This window comes from Manis pentadactyla, chromosome 2, assembly GCF_030020395.1.
Source record: "Manis pentadactyla isolate mManPen7 chromosome 2, mManPen7.hap1, whole genome shotgun sequence".
Classification (NCBI taxonomy): domain Eukaryota; kingdom Metazoa; phylum Chordata; class Mammalia; order Pholidota; family Manidae; genus Manis; species Manis pentadactyla.
The window spans coordinates 1056674-1071455 of NC_080020.1; the positions used below are offsets into that span (position 1 = coordinate 1056674).

Here is a 14782-nt window from a genome sequence, read left to right on the forward strand (position 1 = left end):
GGCGGTGGTGGTGGGGGCACCATCTAATCCTCTTTATCCTTTCAATCCTGCCTCAGTGGAGGCGTCACCACTCACCCTGGCCGGGCTCCCTCCCTCACCTGAATTCTTGCACCTCTCAAGTCAACACCCTGGGCCCGGCAGGCAGGGGCCCTCACCCTAACTGCAGACGGGCCTTCTCCCTCCCTTGACGCTGCATTCCCATCCCATCAGCCCTCCGGGTCACTGAGGCCCAGCACGCCACCCTGAGGAAAGCACAATAAGCCCTGCCAGACAAGGTTCTTAGGTCTTACCCGCCCAGAGACTTAGCACAGTGATGAACAAATAGCAGATGTTAAATAAATACTGCTGAGTCGAACTACAGACAGATCAGAATGTGCCTTCCACCTGGAATTTCACAGTGTTTTTTCCCCCTTATCACGGCACAAGGGCAAACTCCATCAGTCCAGAACTACAGGTCTTCAAGTGTCTCCCTGCACTGTTATTTTGCCTGCCAAATGTGCAAATTTTATCAGCTCTTTTCCAAAATAAAATTCATCTTGTGTATCTTCTACCCACCTTCCCAGTTGAATAAAAAAAAAAAAAAACCGCTTTGGTGTCCTAAACAATTAAGCTGCAACCTGAGAAGCCGGGGGCCCTGGGGCAGATGGTCAGCTCCTGTTTCCGTGAACCTCTGGGACAAAGGACCCTGTTTGCAGGAGGGACACCTGGATCAAACGTTGCAGCACTTAACCAAGATTACCTGTTCCACCCAGCCAGACACTCACCTCACACGGGGTGTGGCTTCTCAGAAAAACACAGAGCCAGCCCTCCCCAGGCAGGCAGAGGAGCCCCCGTCCTGAGCCAGGACAGGATGACAGAATCTGACACTAAGCCGCACGCTGGGAAGCAGCGACCCAGAAGGTTCCCATAGAGAACATACGCAATGCAAACAGCCCACCCTGTCCAGTGTGGAAGGTTAACAAGGGTATAGAACTTAGAGCCTAAGAGCCAAATATCTAGGTGCTCTGTGCAGAGGAAGACTGAGAGGCACTTTCTACCCCCAAGAGTTTACTAGGATAAAAAAAGCATGCAAACATTAGGCGCTGGGGTGAGAGGGGCTGCTGCAGGCTGGGCGCAGGACTGGCGGGCTTGGAGGTCGGCTTAGCTGCTCCTCACATCCCGGGAACTGGAAATCCCCACGACTGTAGAGTCTGCCTGTTCCTCTGACCTTTCAACCTACCCTCACACCTCTAAGACCACTGAGCCTGCTGTTCTGGAACAACACGAGGGTTGCTCCTGTCTCAGGACCTTTGAACTGGCTGCTCCCAGCTCAGCGATACCCCCACCCCATCCCACAGCCAGGTGGTCACCTCCTCACCTTCTTCTGTTCTCTGCTCAGATGTCACCTTGTCAGTGGCTTCCCCAATTTACCCTGTTTATGTTTCAAAGCTGGAGTTTTACACAATAAAATCTTCTCATTTTAAATTATTGAAAACAGATGCAAAGTTCTGGCCAGTGAAATAGAAGGGAAAGCTATTTGTCAGCGTTCCTGAAAAGATTCCTGAGTGCGTTTATCCTTATCCCTTCCTCGTTTCTGCTGTGTGCAACATGAATTAGATGTCTGGAGTCCTAACAGCCACTTTGAGGCCATGAGGTATCAGTATGGAGTTAGTCCCAGCTTGATAAAGCAGAGAGACAGAGAGAGATCTGGACCCCTGATGACCGTGGAGGTACGACACCAACCTGGGACCTGAACCTCCAGACTTCAGTGGAAGCCATCTTGTTCCGGTTTTCTGTTACACAGCCAAATGTAACAGAATTCCAGCTGATACTGTTGTTGGGCAGTCCCGATCTGGGGAGATCTCCCTGGGTGCTTGGTGAGACCTCAAGCAAGGAGAGGGTTCTTGACTCTGAATGAGAAAGAATTCACAAACAGGTCGGAATGAGTGTGGGTTAAGGAAGGAATTCATTAGAGAGACAGTAGTAGTAAATGGCAGCAGCCATGCAGGCGGCAGAGGACAAGGAAGAGCAGAGGGAGGGAAGGGAAGCTCACTGAGCTCCTGCTCGGCACAGGGCAGTCCCCTGCCAACTCCTGAAGCCAGGGCCACCTGGTGTCCAGTGCCGCTTGAACCTACACAGCGTGGGAACTAAGCCGCTACGGCCCCAGGATTTGGGGGAGTCACAGAGCACTGGATGGAGTGATACTATGTTCTGAGAACTTCCCAAAGGCAAAGAAAGAAGATTTTCGGGCAGGCTGCTAAAGAGCGTGATCATGCAGCCACAGTCCTGTCCGGGTCCCCAGGCGATGGGAACTTGCAGGCCCACTCAGAGCGCTCAGTAGCCCTTCCCTGCTTGTCTGGGGCAGGACAGAGAGGACGAAGACTTGTGCTTAAGTCTAGAAAACAGAATGAAACAGCAAAGTGAGAAAGACGCTTCCACCCCTCCAAAGGACAGTGAAGGTCAATGAGGTCTTGTCTTTATCATGAACAAGAGTTCAAAGATGATATTCCATCAGCTTATGCAGCAAGGAAGTTAATTAGATAAAATAGTTCACACTCAGGCGGGAGTGCAAGTGACCTGAGTGGAGAGGTCTTCTTAAAGGCTTAGGATTTGGGTTCTTGAGGATTTCAAGAATGGGGTAAAGGGCCAGGGGAGCTCCGGCTGGCATGTGGTCTCACGATGTCTGTGTTCAGGGAGGTGAGAGACATGACATCACCACCCAGGCAGTCCTCCGGATGATCTGTGAGACAAACCTAACACACAGTTTACTGGTCCTGCTCTTGTCCACGACAGCGGTGCCCCTCCAGCAGTGGGGAAGTTAAGGGCCGCTCATCCTGCCTGAGGACAGGGTCAGTTGTTGGCTGATTACCATAAAATGTTAGGAATCTTACGTCCTAACTCCCTGGTTGTTGTTTTTTTTTAATGGAATCTTGGCCTTAAGATGGAGTCCCTCCTGTTCTTACTATTTACACCACGGCATTTTTCATCAGTCAGGAAAATTTAGACATGATGCTGGCCCCATGTCCCCGCCGCACCTCAGCAGCGGTGTCAAATGCAAGGCAGGAGCAGCAGCCTCTGGCATGGCCAGCGGGGAAGCTGGTGAAAATTGTCTTTAAAATATAAAAAATAAAAAGGAAGTCTCTGGAAATGGTCCTAAAGGAAACATATCCAAGGACATCTACTAAAATTTGTTAAGAACAGTGAGGGTCTGTGTTATTTGAACCAAGACCCAAGACCCCACTCCCATCTCCCGACTCAGCGAGATGGAAACCCCATTTCAGACTGTGCACTTGCAGCCACGAACACACGGCTCCCCACCACCCCACTCGGAGGGCTCCCCCAACAGCGAGGGCTCTCCATTCAGAGGGCTCCTCCCCAGGATGCACAGGATGGCAGCACTTCTCATCCACCCGTCTCATCCTGGTGCTAGCTGCAGACAAATGCAGCCAAGAGGTGGGGGCTCCCTGCTTCCACCGGCCCCCGCTGGTGGAATGGCGGCTCTACCTTGGGCCTGGTGCACCCAGAACACGGGGCCCAACGCCCCTGCCCACTGGGCTCCTATGGTGGTGGTTCCATGCCCACAGAGTTGAGCTCGGCAGAACTGAGGCTGCTGCCCCCTCCAAGAACTCAGCTCATGGAGTGAGGAGTCACCAGAGAGATGAGTGCTATGATCCCATCCCCAGAGCAGAGCCTTGGCTCAGAAGCTCTGCCTGGATAAGAGGAAACTGAGAGGAGATGGTAGATGGACGGGACATACAGGCTGAACTGCAGGCTGGCCAGTTCGCTGGAGGGACCCAGGCAGGAGACAGCGTGCAGGGAGAGCCTGCCTGCTGGGGTCAGAACAGACCTCAAAACACTGATCCCAAGAACCACCCCATCAAAGGAGTATTTGAATGGACTAGGCTATGCAGCATCATGCCCCAGGGCATTGTTGAAAAAACAGATCAATCTGTTCGTGATTAGTACAGTTGATAGCCACATGTGGTCAGGAAAAAACAAAGGCAGAATACAGTAACTGTCTTCATAAGGCTGGGCCCAAAGGAGCATGTCAGGGGCTTAACACTGCAGAGGTGAAATACACCCCACTGAAATCACCCAGCCAGTCGCTAATAATGTTTAACCATCACAGCGACAAGCCCCTGGGGCAGGTTGGGGGTGAGGGAGTGGCAGTACCCAGAGTTGTAAGATGTCCAGTTTCTCCTTTTTCCCTGTTCACCCATTTCACCCATCACCCCCCCCCAGTGGTAAACACCAGTCTGTTTGTTCTCTGTCTCTCTCAGTCCATTTCAGTTTTGTTTGTTTGATTCTACACTTACGTGTGTTAAAAAGAAATACACAGGCCCAACATGGTGTCACTTCTCTGCCAAGTCACCAAACCAGGACCTAGTACTTAAATCCAATTACAGTTTCAACCCCCCAGACACATAGTCAGTTAGGGATTCTCTGGTTAGCATCACTGATAAGGTGATCTGTCACCTGAGCCCTCTCCATCTGCCCTTAAAGAAGAGGCGGTGACCTGCATTATAAGACCCCCTGTCACTCCCCCTAAGAGAAGGTGACCCTGCCTGAAATCACCCCTTTTTTCCTTTTGCCAATCACTTCCCCCCACCCTCCTGTCTATGAACGTGTTCCATTTTGCACAATTCCTAATTAGACTGGGGTAGGGCAGGGACATGGGACAAGCATCATGATTAATTTTTCCTGCCTATGTTGAAAATGAAGAGCAGGAGAGCCTCCACCTTATGGCTAAATTCCATTTGTTAGGAGGTAAGATTCCTAACATACTTTATGGTCATCAGCCAATAACCAGCCCTATCTTCAGGGGTATGTCCCCACTGCTAAATGGTATGTCCCCACTGCTAGAGGGTCACCACTATCTTGGAGAAGAACAGGACCAAGAAATTCCTTGTGTTAAGTTATCTTACAGAATATCTAAAGGGCAAACTATGGATGGTGACATAATGTCTCTCATTGGAGACAGGTGTCATGAGACCACATGTCAAGCCTACCACCACCACCACCACCCAGCCTTTTGCCCCATTCTGGAGAGCTTTAAAGTACAGAATCCCGAGCCCTTAAGTACACCCCCCTCTGAGGCTGCCTGCGCTCCCCTTTTTTTGGGTGTGTATTTTTGCCTCAAATAATGCCTTCTTGCTGCTCAACTTACTGCATTTTGTCTCTGAACTCGTCCAGGGGTATCTTTGTGACTTTGCTATTTCATTCTGTTTTCTAGACTTAAACACAAGCCTTCAGCCTCTCTGTCCTACCCCAGACAAGCAGGGAGGGGCTACTGAGAGCTCTGATTTGGGCTTGCAAGTCCCCGTTGCCTGTGAAAGGAAAGGAGTGACACACAGCAGCAGTTCACTGGAGAATTCCGCTTTATTAGGGAAAGGTGCTGGGTTATACAGGAAGGGGCATGAGCTGATTGAGGTGTCACTTCTACGGGGCTGGTGGCTATTGGCTAGGTGCTGGGATTAGGGGGGCGAGGGGTGATTGGGCTTCAGGTGGCGCCGGTGGGAACCGAGGACCCGGAAGAGAAGCAGGAAGTTCGCCATCTTATGGGTGGGGGGGCCCTTCAGCCTGGGTGACCCGACGGGACTGCAGCTGTACAATCACGCTCTTCAGCAGCCTGCCCAAAATTTCCTTTCTTTGCTTTGGGAAGTTCTCAGGACATAATCTCACACCCCATCCAGTGCTCTGTGACTCCCCAAATCCTGGATGTTAGAGGCTTAGTCCCTGTGCTGTGCAGATTCAAGAAGACACCGGGCACCAGGTGATCCTGGCTTCAGGAGCTGGCAGGGGATCTGCCCTGTGCTGAGCAGTTCAGTGAACTTCCCTTTCCTCCTCTGCTCTTCCTTGCTAATGACCACACCATTCGCTGCTGATCTCATTTTAATGAACTCCTTCCTTACCTGCACTCCTCCAACCTGATCTAGAATTCTTTCTCGATCAGAGTCAAGAACGCTCCCCCATCCAGGCTGAGGTTTCACCTAGTGCACAGGGAGAGACCTCCCAGACGCAGCTGCCCAACAACCTTCAGACTTACTTGAATTTTGTTTTTAACAAGTGAAATTATATCGTATTTGTCTTTCTCTGCCTGGCTTATTTCACTCAGCATAATACCCTCTGTAAGATAAATTCTAGCTGAAATAAGCAGGCGATGAGAGGTAACAAAGGGCCAGGCAGTTTATTTGAGTGCAATTCCTGGGCGATGTTCCCCAGTCTGGCTATCACAGGCCGGGGAAGTCACGCCCAGGAGGAGAGGTGGGGAGTTTTTAAAAGAACAGGGAAGCGAGGGGGAAGTAGGCCGCGCTAGGGGTAGGTGGGGAATTTTTATTGGCTCAGGGTCGGGTGATGGACAGCCAGGGGTCTCCTCCTTCCGGATAGAGGGGGTCTGCATCCGGGGTTTGTCGGCACTTCAAGGGACTGAAATCCAGGAACAGTTGTTCGTTCCTTCCCCATACTGCACAGAACTACTTGGCACTGTCTCTGCTCCACCTGCACTGTCCTCGCCCTTCCCTCCAGTGCCTCTAGCCTTACACCCTCTACATCCATCCATATTGCCACAAAAGGCAAAATTTCCTTTTTTTTTTAGAGCTGAGTACTATTCCATTGTGTACAATGTACTACCTGTTCTTTATCCATTCATCTATCAATGACCACTTAGGTTGCTTCCATATTTTGGCTATTGTAAATAATGCTGCAATACACTTAGGAATGTATATGAAAGGGTAAGCTCCCAGATTCTATTTTAGCCAATTGGGACCCAGATCCTATTTCACCCAATCGGAGCTTGGTCTCTCTCCCCTCCAGTCAGCAAGAAGTACACCCACCACCCCTAGACCCTGCCAATTGACCAAACCCACGACTCATCACCCCCCAACTACCCCCAGGCCCAGCCAATCAGCCAGGGCCACGGCCATCACCCCCCAAACCTCCCTGGAAATCCATAAAACCTTTGTTCTGGGGAAAACACGCTCTCTTTCTCTGGCATCTTGCCACTGCGTTGGTGTAGATGAGAGATTGAGCTCGAGCTAGCTCGAATAAAGGCTCTTTGCTTTTGCATCGGTGTTGGCTCCTTGGTGGTCTTCTGGGATTCGCGACTTTGGGCACAACATATATATCTTTTTGGATTACTGATTTTGTATCCTTTGGGTAAATACCCAGAAGTGGAATTACTGGATGTATGGTATTCCTATTTTTAGTTTTTGAGGAACCTCCATAATGCTTTCCACAGTGGCTGCACCAAATTACATTCCCACCAGCGGTGTAGGAGGGTTCCCTTTTCTCACATCCTCTCCAACACTTGTTATTTCTTACCTTTTGGATGGTGGCCATTCTGACCAGTGTGAGGTGATATCTCACTGTGGTTTTGATTTGCATTTCCCTGAAGATTAGAGATGTTGGACATCTTTTCATGTGTCTGTTGGCCACCCGCATGTTTTTAGAAAATGTCTATTTAGGTCCTCTGCCCATTTTTTAATAGGATTATTTGGTTTTTTAGTACTGAATACAGTAGGCTGTCTTTTCATTTTGTTGACGGTTTCCTTTGCTGTGCAGACTTTTAGGTTGATGTATAAAATGTCCAGTTTACAATAAAAAATTGTGGTATCTAATAACAGGACCAAAAATATTTGAAGCAAAAACTAACAAAAATGAAAAGAAAAAAGACTACTCAACAGTAACAGTTGGAGACTTCAATGTCCACTTTCAATAATGGACAAAACCTAGGCAGATCAGCAAGGAAGTATGTAACATTGTTATTTATAATAAAAAATATCTGTCTGGTGTGGGTGCCTATTTCTGGCACAGAGCTCCTAAAACCCTTGGAATTTCTTAAGTGATGAATGAGATAAAAGTCATCTTTTGTTATGTTAATGAGGTGGCTCAGGGGAAGCACCTGGCTCACTCAGGGACGTGTGCTGGCTGCCAGGAGAGCCCACCGTGTGATTAGGAGGCTGGGACTTTGAGCTCCACCCTACACCTCCAGAAAGGGGAGAGGGGTGGGAGACTGAGTCCAATCACCAATGGCCAATAAGGTGCCTGTTGGTAAAACTGTAATATTTCCGGAATATCTCGCCTGGCTTTAGTACATCTGCATATCAACAGGCAGTCAAGGGTGGAGAGAAGTATGGCTTTAGTGCATTTGCATCATTCCTCAGGGGTGGAGAGACGTTCATCTCCATACCAATGGGTAATTACCTGGGCAACGCAGGGCTTATCTGTACCTGAGAGGTGAGGGAAGGGCCGGTTTTCCTTCTGCTAGAGCAGGAAAGAGAGAAGGCCCAGACTGCAGTCTGTAAGCAATAAACAGATTTTAAACTTCATTTCTCCCTTTGACTGATTTCGGTCTTTAGACGTATTTTGCCCCGGGATTTCCTCTCCCTGGACTTACAAAGCCAAATCCAGCAACATATAAAAAGACTAAATGCCATGACCAAGTAGGATTTGTCCCAGGAATGCAAGTTTGGTTTAACACCCAAAAATCGATTAGTGTAATGCACTGTATCAACAGAACAAAAAACAAAAGACACACGGTCATCTCAACAGACACAGAGAAAGGCGTCTGACAAAATCCAAAATCCTTTCATGATACAGTCACTTAATAAACTAGGAGGTGGAGGGAACTTCCTCAACCTTCAGGGCATCTATGAAAACCCACAGCTAACGTGGACTAAATGGTGAAAGACTAGAAGCCTTCCCCCTAAGAGCAGGAACAAGCCAATGATCCCACTGACATGAAACGTTCACGATAGGCAAATCCAAAGAGTGGAAAGTAGGCAGTCGCTTAGGCCTGGGGAACAGGAGGAGGTGGAGATGACAGCCAAAGGACACAAGGTTTGTGGTGGTGCTTTTGTTTTATATTTACCAGTTTAATAAAGGACACCCCAGAGGATAAAAGTCAACAGCCAGACAAAGAAATACACAGGGCAAGGTCCCAAACGGAGGCGAGTCTATCCTCCATGTTCGGAGGCATGTGGAAGGAAACGTTCTGCCTCCCCGAGTGGGGAAGCTCTCTGACACAGAAGCAGGCTGCAAAAGCCAGGGTTTCTTTCTGAGGTATAGAAAACGGTCTACTATTCACTGTGGTCGTGATGGTACACGTCATCTCCGAAATGTGTGGTATGTGAATTATATCTCAGTAAAGCTGTTTTTCTTTTAATGTAGTAGAACAGCCATTAAAATAACAATTCAGGAGGCTATGCCTTTAGCATTCACGGAGACCTAAGCAAATGAGGTTTCAGAAGAGTGGGAAAGCCAACAGGGGCAGGGGTGGACGGACTGCTGGTGTACGCCAGGAGGCTGCTTGCGCCTGTGAACCCTCACCACCCGACGCCCTCCAGGGAGAAGGGCTGGGCTGCGCTCCACTCGCACAGCAGGGAGGCCTGGAAATGGAGTGTGTAGTGAGGAAAGCTGGACACCCTACAACACCATTCTTGTAAAGCTCAGACACGTATTGCTCAGGCATATGTGTGATCAAACTCCACCAAAGGGAAGAGCTGGGTTACAGCACACACAGAACTGAGGGTGGTGGACCTGCAGACAGGGCGCTTCTACAGCAGCGCACAGAGGTGAGGAAGGGACAAAGGGACAGGTGCAGATGTCACAGCATTGAGAATATTCTCGTTTGGGGGTCGGAGTGGCCTCCTAAGTATTACATTATTATGCTTTACAACTATAGATATGTGTGTATATATATATATATATATATATACACACACACATATGTATATATATTATATATTTAATGTGCCCAATAAACTGACACACTAATGAAGGGAAAACCTGAGAGCCCATGGGGGAGCAGAAACAAGCAGACGCAGGTGACTCTTTCTGGAAGACCACGGAACAAGGGAATGGAAGAAACAGTTGCTGGTGGGGGACAAGAGGTAACAGCAGAGATTTGGGAACGAAGGCAAATGGATGATTCTACAAGCTGAAGGGGAGAAGTCTGCAGGGAGAAGAGATGACTGATAAAAGCTCCAGAGCAGGTAGAGAGGAAGGCGTATGGGTCAAGGGCATTGGTAGAGGAGATGACCTTGAAAAGAAGGCAGGCCTGTCCTGAGACTGGAGATAAGGAAGTGAAAATATGTCGTAGATCTAAATTAAATGTTGGGAGAAGTGCATGGAGATAGGTAAAAAGTTGAAGGAAATCATACACAACGGTGCCGATCCTCTTGAGGTAAGAAGCGAGGTTATTTGTTGCGAATGAGGGAAGCGGGGATGCAGCACAGGGCTCGCTGCAAGAGGGAGGAAGGCTTGTAAGCATCCCACAAAGCTGACAGCAAGGGACGGGCACCTGCAGGCGCACCTGGGACCAAACAAACCCAGCCACGTGGCTGCTGGAATTTCCGCAGCAATTCTGTCACCCTTGTAGATGCAGAAAAGGCAGTTTGTAAACCCTGATACTGGGGCAGAGATGGGGGACTATGGGCTGTGGGGAAAGAATACTGCAGACTGTGAACCGAACAGTCTGCCCAGACAAGGAAAGAGAGGCCACAGATTCCATAGTAACAAGACTCACCGATGGACCGTTTTAAAGATGTTAGAAAAGTCTATCCATAATGTGAGCACCACTGGGTTTTGAGAAAGAAAAAATTCAAAGAGACTAGACAGAAATTCACCAAAGACATTAGTATGATTATCTCTGAGGTGCAAGAACAGATCTGGTATTTCTACAGATTACTGACTAGATGCAGCAAAAGCAAATCATAAAGGATGTTACGAGAATCGTCTTAAGAGTGAGTCTAAGATAAAAATAAATTTTCCCATTTTGGTCTTTACTTTCCAAATTTTTGTTGTGGAGTCAAATTACTATTATAATAGTGATATTTTAAATAATTTTCAATGTTTCTAATGCCCAATGCAAAGTGGTTTTTAGCTTCTGGAGGAATTGATGCTGAGCAACACTGCTACATCCTAAAATCACATATTTCACAATTATTGATGTTTTAAAAATCTTATTTGCTATTTTAGTTACACAACTAAAGGTCACTCTGCTTTGTCCTCTATTTTATCTCACCGACCTTTGTTCTGCTCAGATTTTCTCCCCTAACTTAGCTTAAAAAAAGTCACAGGCCTTCTAGAATTTCACTTAGTACTGATTTTAATCCTCTAGATTAAAAATTACTCACAAACTTGAACACGGACACTTCCCAGTGGCCTATGCAAGGGTATCAGTGAACAGTGACCACGCTTGTAACAGAGAAGCTGTGTGTCAGGTAAGCAGCCCCTGCAGCCCAGCTCTCTGGCCCCAGCTCAGCACCCGATTCCTGAGTGCCAGTGCGTGGAAAGCTGCTGCTGGGGGGGCCGCCACTGTCTCCAACACTGGGACGCGGGGTGCTCCAGTGCAGAGGGCCCATTTCTCCACTGAGAGGACAGCTCCCAGGGGATGGGACAAGATGGCTGACTTGCACATCTTTCCTACTTAGGCTGCTCAGCAGCCTTGGGTGGCCTGGGCTGGTCACTGCCAAAGACCTTGCAAGCCTGGGCAGCTGCATTCCCAGCTGTCCCCCTCTGTGGGGGCACTGCAGACTGCGTCCCCGTGCCCAAGCTCTCCGCCTTGGGATCCAACCCAAACTCCTGGCCTGGAAAACAGCACCTTCCACAGTCACTTTTCCAGCCTTGTCAAGCCACTCCGAGCCCCTCAAATGCATCTTCCCAGCCCCCACCCCCGGACCCCTGCCCACACTAGTCAGCCTGCAATGTCCTCCTGCCACCGTCCTGTGAGCCCAGCCAGCGACACTCCTGCTGGCCTCGGTCATGTGCCATCTCCTCGGAAAGACCCTCCAGCAGACCTTCTTCCCCAAAGGCCACACTGTCGCCCGGGGAGCACCCTCCTGTGCGGACACTCCTCCTCCAGCACCTAACAAGGCCAGCTCCACGTGCACAGGGCTGACCTCCAGCCATCTCCCATCCCATCCCGGCTTGGCCCAGCCCCAGGCAGAGAGGGAAGGTGCTCCACAATGCCAACTCAAGGCTGAATGCCCCAAGTCCTGGGCCACCTCCCTTCAGGCCAATAGGCCTCTGAAAACAATGGGGGGTGGGTCATGCTATAATTCATTCATTCAAAAACAACTGTGATGCAGCTATTACGTGCTTTGGAGAATTTTCTTTAAGTGATGCAAACCCGGTCCCCACTTCCAAGAAGCAGAGCAGAAAAAAAAAAAAAGGCTATTTTCAGAAAAGTTTAATCGTTACAGATGGCATGACCAAGTGTCAAGTAAGTTTGGAAGAAAACACATTATCTGAGGAAGTCAAACAGGCCTGGTTAAGACTCAGCCCCAGATCTGCCTCTTCCTAGCTCTGGAAGCATGGGCAGGTTACTTAACTTCTCTCTGCCTCAGTTTCCCCACCTGTAAAGGTGATGAACTCTGACCTCATGTTCTACTATCTCCCTTCCTTCCCTCTGCTCCAGCCACTCAGGCTTTCTTATTGTTCCTCAAACATTCAGGTCACTCCTGACTTAGAACCTCGACACCTTTTCTTTCCTGAACCAAGACTACTTCCTCCAAAACTGAAGCATTCAGGTGTCCACTTAAATGCCACCTCCTAAGAAATCCTGACCACCTGCTTAAGACAGCATCTCCCCCTCCCATGCCCTCCTAATGCCCCCACCCTGATTTATCTCCTTCATGGCACTGAGTACCCAGAGACAACACTGATGATCCTTTTTTCTTCTATACCTCTTAGCAGGATATAGATTCCTTGAGGGCAGGGCCTTGGTCTTAGCTACATCCCTGGTGCCTAGAATGCCTGGCACACAATAGGCACTACGAAGTATTGCAGAGTAAATGGTGATAACAAGAAAATACCTATATCAAACGGTTTTGTGAGGATTACATGAGTTTACATAAAGGAGTGTAAAGTGCTTATACAGAGCCTAACACAGTAAACCCAATAACGTTGGCTAATGCTGTTACCAAAGGAACCCAGAAAAGGGTGAGGTCAACCGGAACAGAGGCAGTTACAGAAAGTTTCAAGGAGGCAGGTCTCGAGCTTGACCGGGAAGGACAAGGATTTTTCTGATGGGTAGAGAGGTGAGAGGTACGCGGGGGCTGGAAGTGCCTCCTCATCTAGAAGAGCCACCCCTCCCTCACGCATGCTTTCTGCACCTCCATTAAAAGCAGAATCATCACACCAAGGATCACCTATGGACCAGCCTCTCGCTGCCCATCCACTGACCCACCGCTCTTCCATTTCTACACCACCAGAGCCTAGATGAGCTTCCCTACAGAAAGGCATGCGATAATGCTGCTGAGTTAATTCCAAAAATCTGTAGAAAAGGCAGAGCATAAGCTTTGGGCCAGCAATCCTGGCTTCACTGTCTGTCCCAAAGAAATACTCGAGTGTCACCATTAAAACCATGTACAAGGACGTCCACTACAGCTTGGCTTGCAAGGAAGGGAAAGGTGAAGGACCAGAATGTCCACCACAGGAGACGACCTACACTGTATGGCGCAATCCAAACTGGGCAGAGGTCACTTATTATAAAATACACACCAGAGGTGTACGTACCGAGAAGCAATCTCCAGGATATATTGCTGTATTGTAAAAAGTGGGAGAATACACCCTATGTGATCTCATTTACGTAAAACACAAATTTTAAAGCTAAACACATACAAAACCTAAAGATTTATCTGCAGATATATATATAAAATCACGTGTTTTCAGCTCTTCAGCACCGTGCCTGAAACACAGTAAATTTTCAACAAATATCTGCTGAGGGAATGAGGACATAAGTATGTGAAGAGATCTGCTTTACACAGTAAATATTTCTGTATGTTTACATTTCTAAGAGAATGCATTAATGTATTATTTGTACAATTAAATGAATTCAAACATAGTTCTTAAAAAAATTAAGTTGCAGGACCTTGGCCGACCATCAGCTGTGGGTAACTCAGGTGACTCACTAATCATCTAGAGCGGCAACGCCGCGCTCACTTCCCCTCGCCGGCTCCACACCCCTTCACAGCATAAAGACAAGGGAGAAGCGCCGGGTCGGACACGTTCCCGAGCACCAGCCCAGGGCGGGCCCTCCGCGCGAGCGACAGCCCAGCACGGACCGCGTGGGCGTGACCAGACTCCCGGCGGGCGTGGCCTGATCGCCAGGTGGGCGGGAGCACGCAGCGCGGGACTTGGAAACTCCGCAGAGCTGCTTGCCGGCCGGTCACCTATCTGCGCACCTCAGGCAGCGTCCTCCCGACCCGGCGCGGAGCCCAGACGCACCGCTCGGTGGAGGAGACGCGTGGTTACTCCCAGGAGTAAGGGTGCACCTCTGCGGTTCGGCCTCGCCACCGAGGGGGCGCGGGACCCGCCCCGGCCTTTCGGAGCAGGATCAGCAGCCGCCTCCCATGGGCTGACTCCGAGTTGCGCGCCGCAGCGCCCCTGGCCCTTGGGAGGCGCGGGCAGGGAGCGCAAGCGGAGGGCGGGCCTCGGACCCTGACGCCCGCCGCGCCGGGAGCCCTGGCGGGGAACCGTCCCGCCCGCCGCCCCCGAGTGTCCGCTACCTCTGGCCGAGGCGCTGCGCTCCGGGTCTTCGGCCTCCGGCGTGTGCCGCGGCGGGGAGGAGGGCGGGCGAGCCGCGCAGACCCGGGCCCGAAACGCACACTCCGGGGCTCGCCTCCCGGCCGGCAGAACGCTACGGCGTGGCGGTCGCCGGCGTCCGTCGGCTCGGCGCCCGGGCGCCGCCGGAGTGAACTCCGCACCTGGGAAACCGACCCGCGGCGCGAGAGGGCTGCTTGCTGGTCGGTCTCCCGCGCTAGGGGCGGGGGCGAGGGCGCGGGGGCATCCAGGGAGGGGC

The 14782-nt window shown here is 50.1% G+C and overlaps 1 protein-coding gene across 1 annotated transcript in view; it reads right to left on the reverse strand.

Moving 5' to 3' along the window:
* ATP7B (ATPase copper transporting beta) overlaps positions 1-14725 on the reverse strand; it is a 67799-nt gene extending 53074 nt beyond the window's left edge. The window contains exon 1 of the mRNA XM_057489236.1: positions 14490-14725. The gene's annotated coding sequence lies outside the window, so the exon portion shown is untranslated. The remainder of the gene's footprint in view (positions 1-14489) is intronic.
* Positions 14726-14782: the final 57 nt, after the last annotated feature.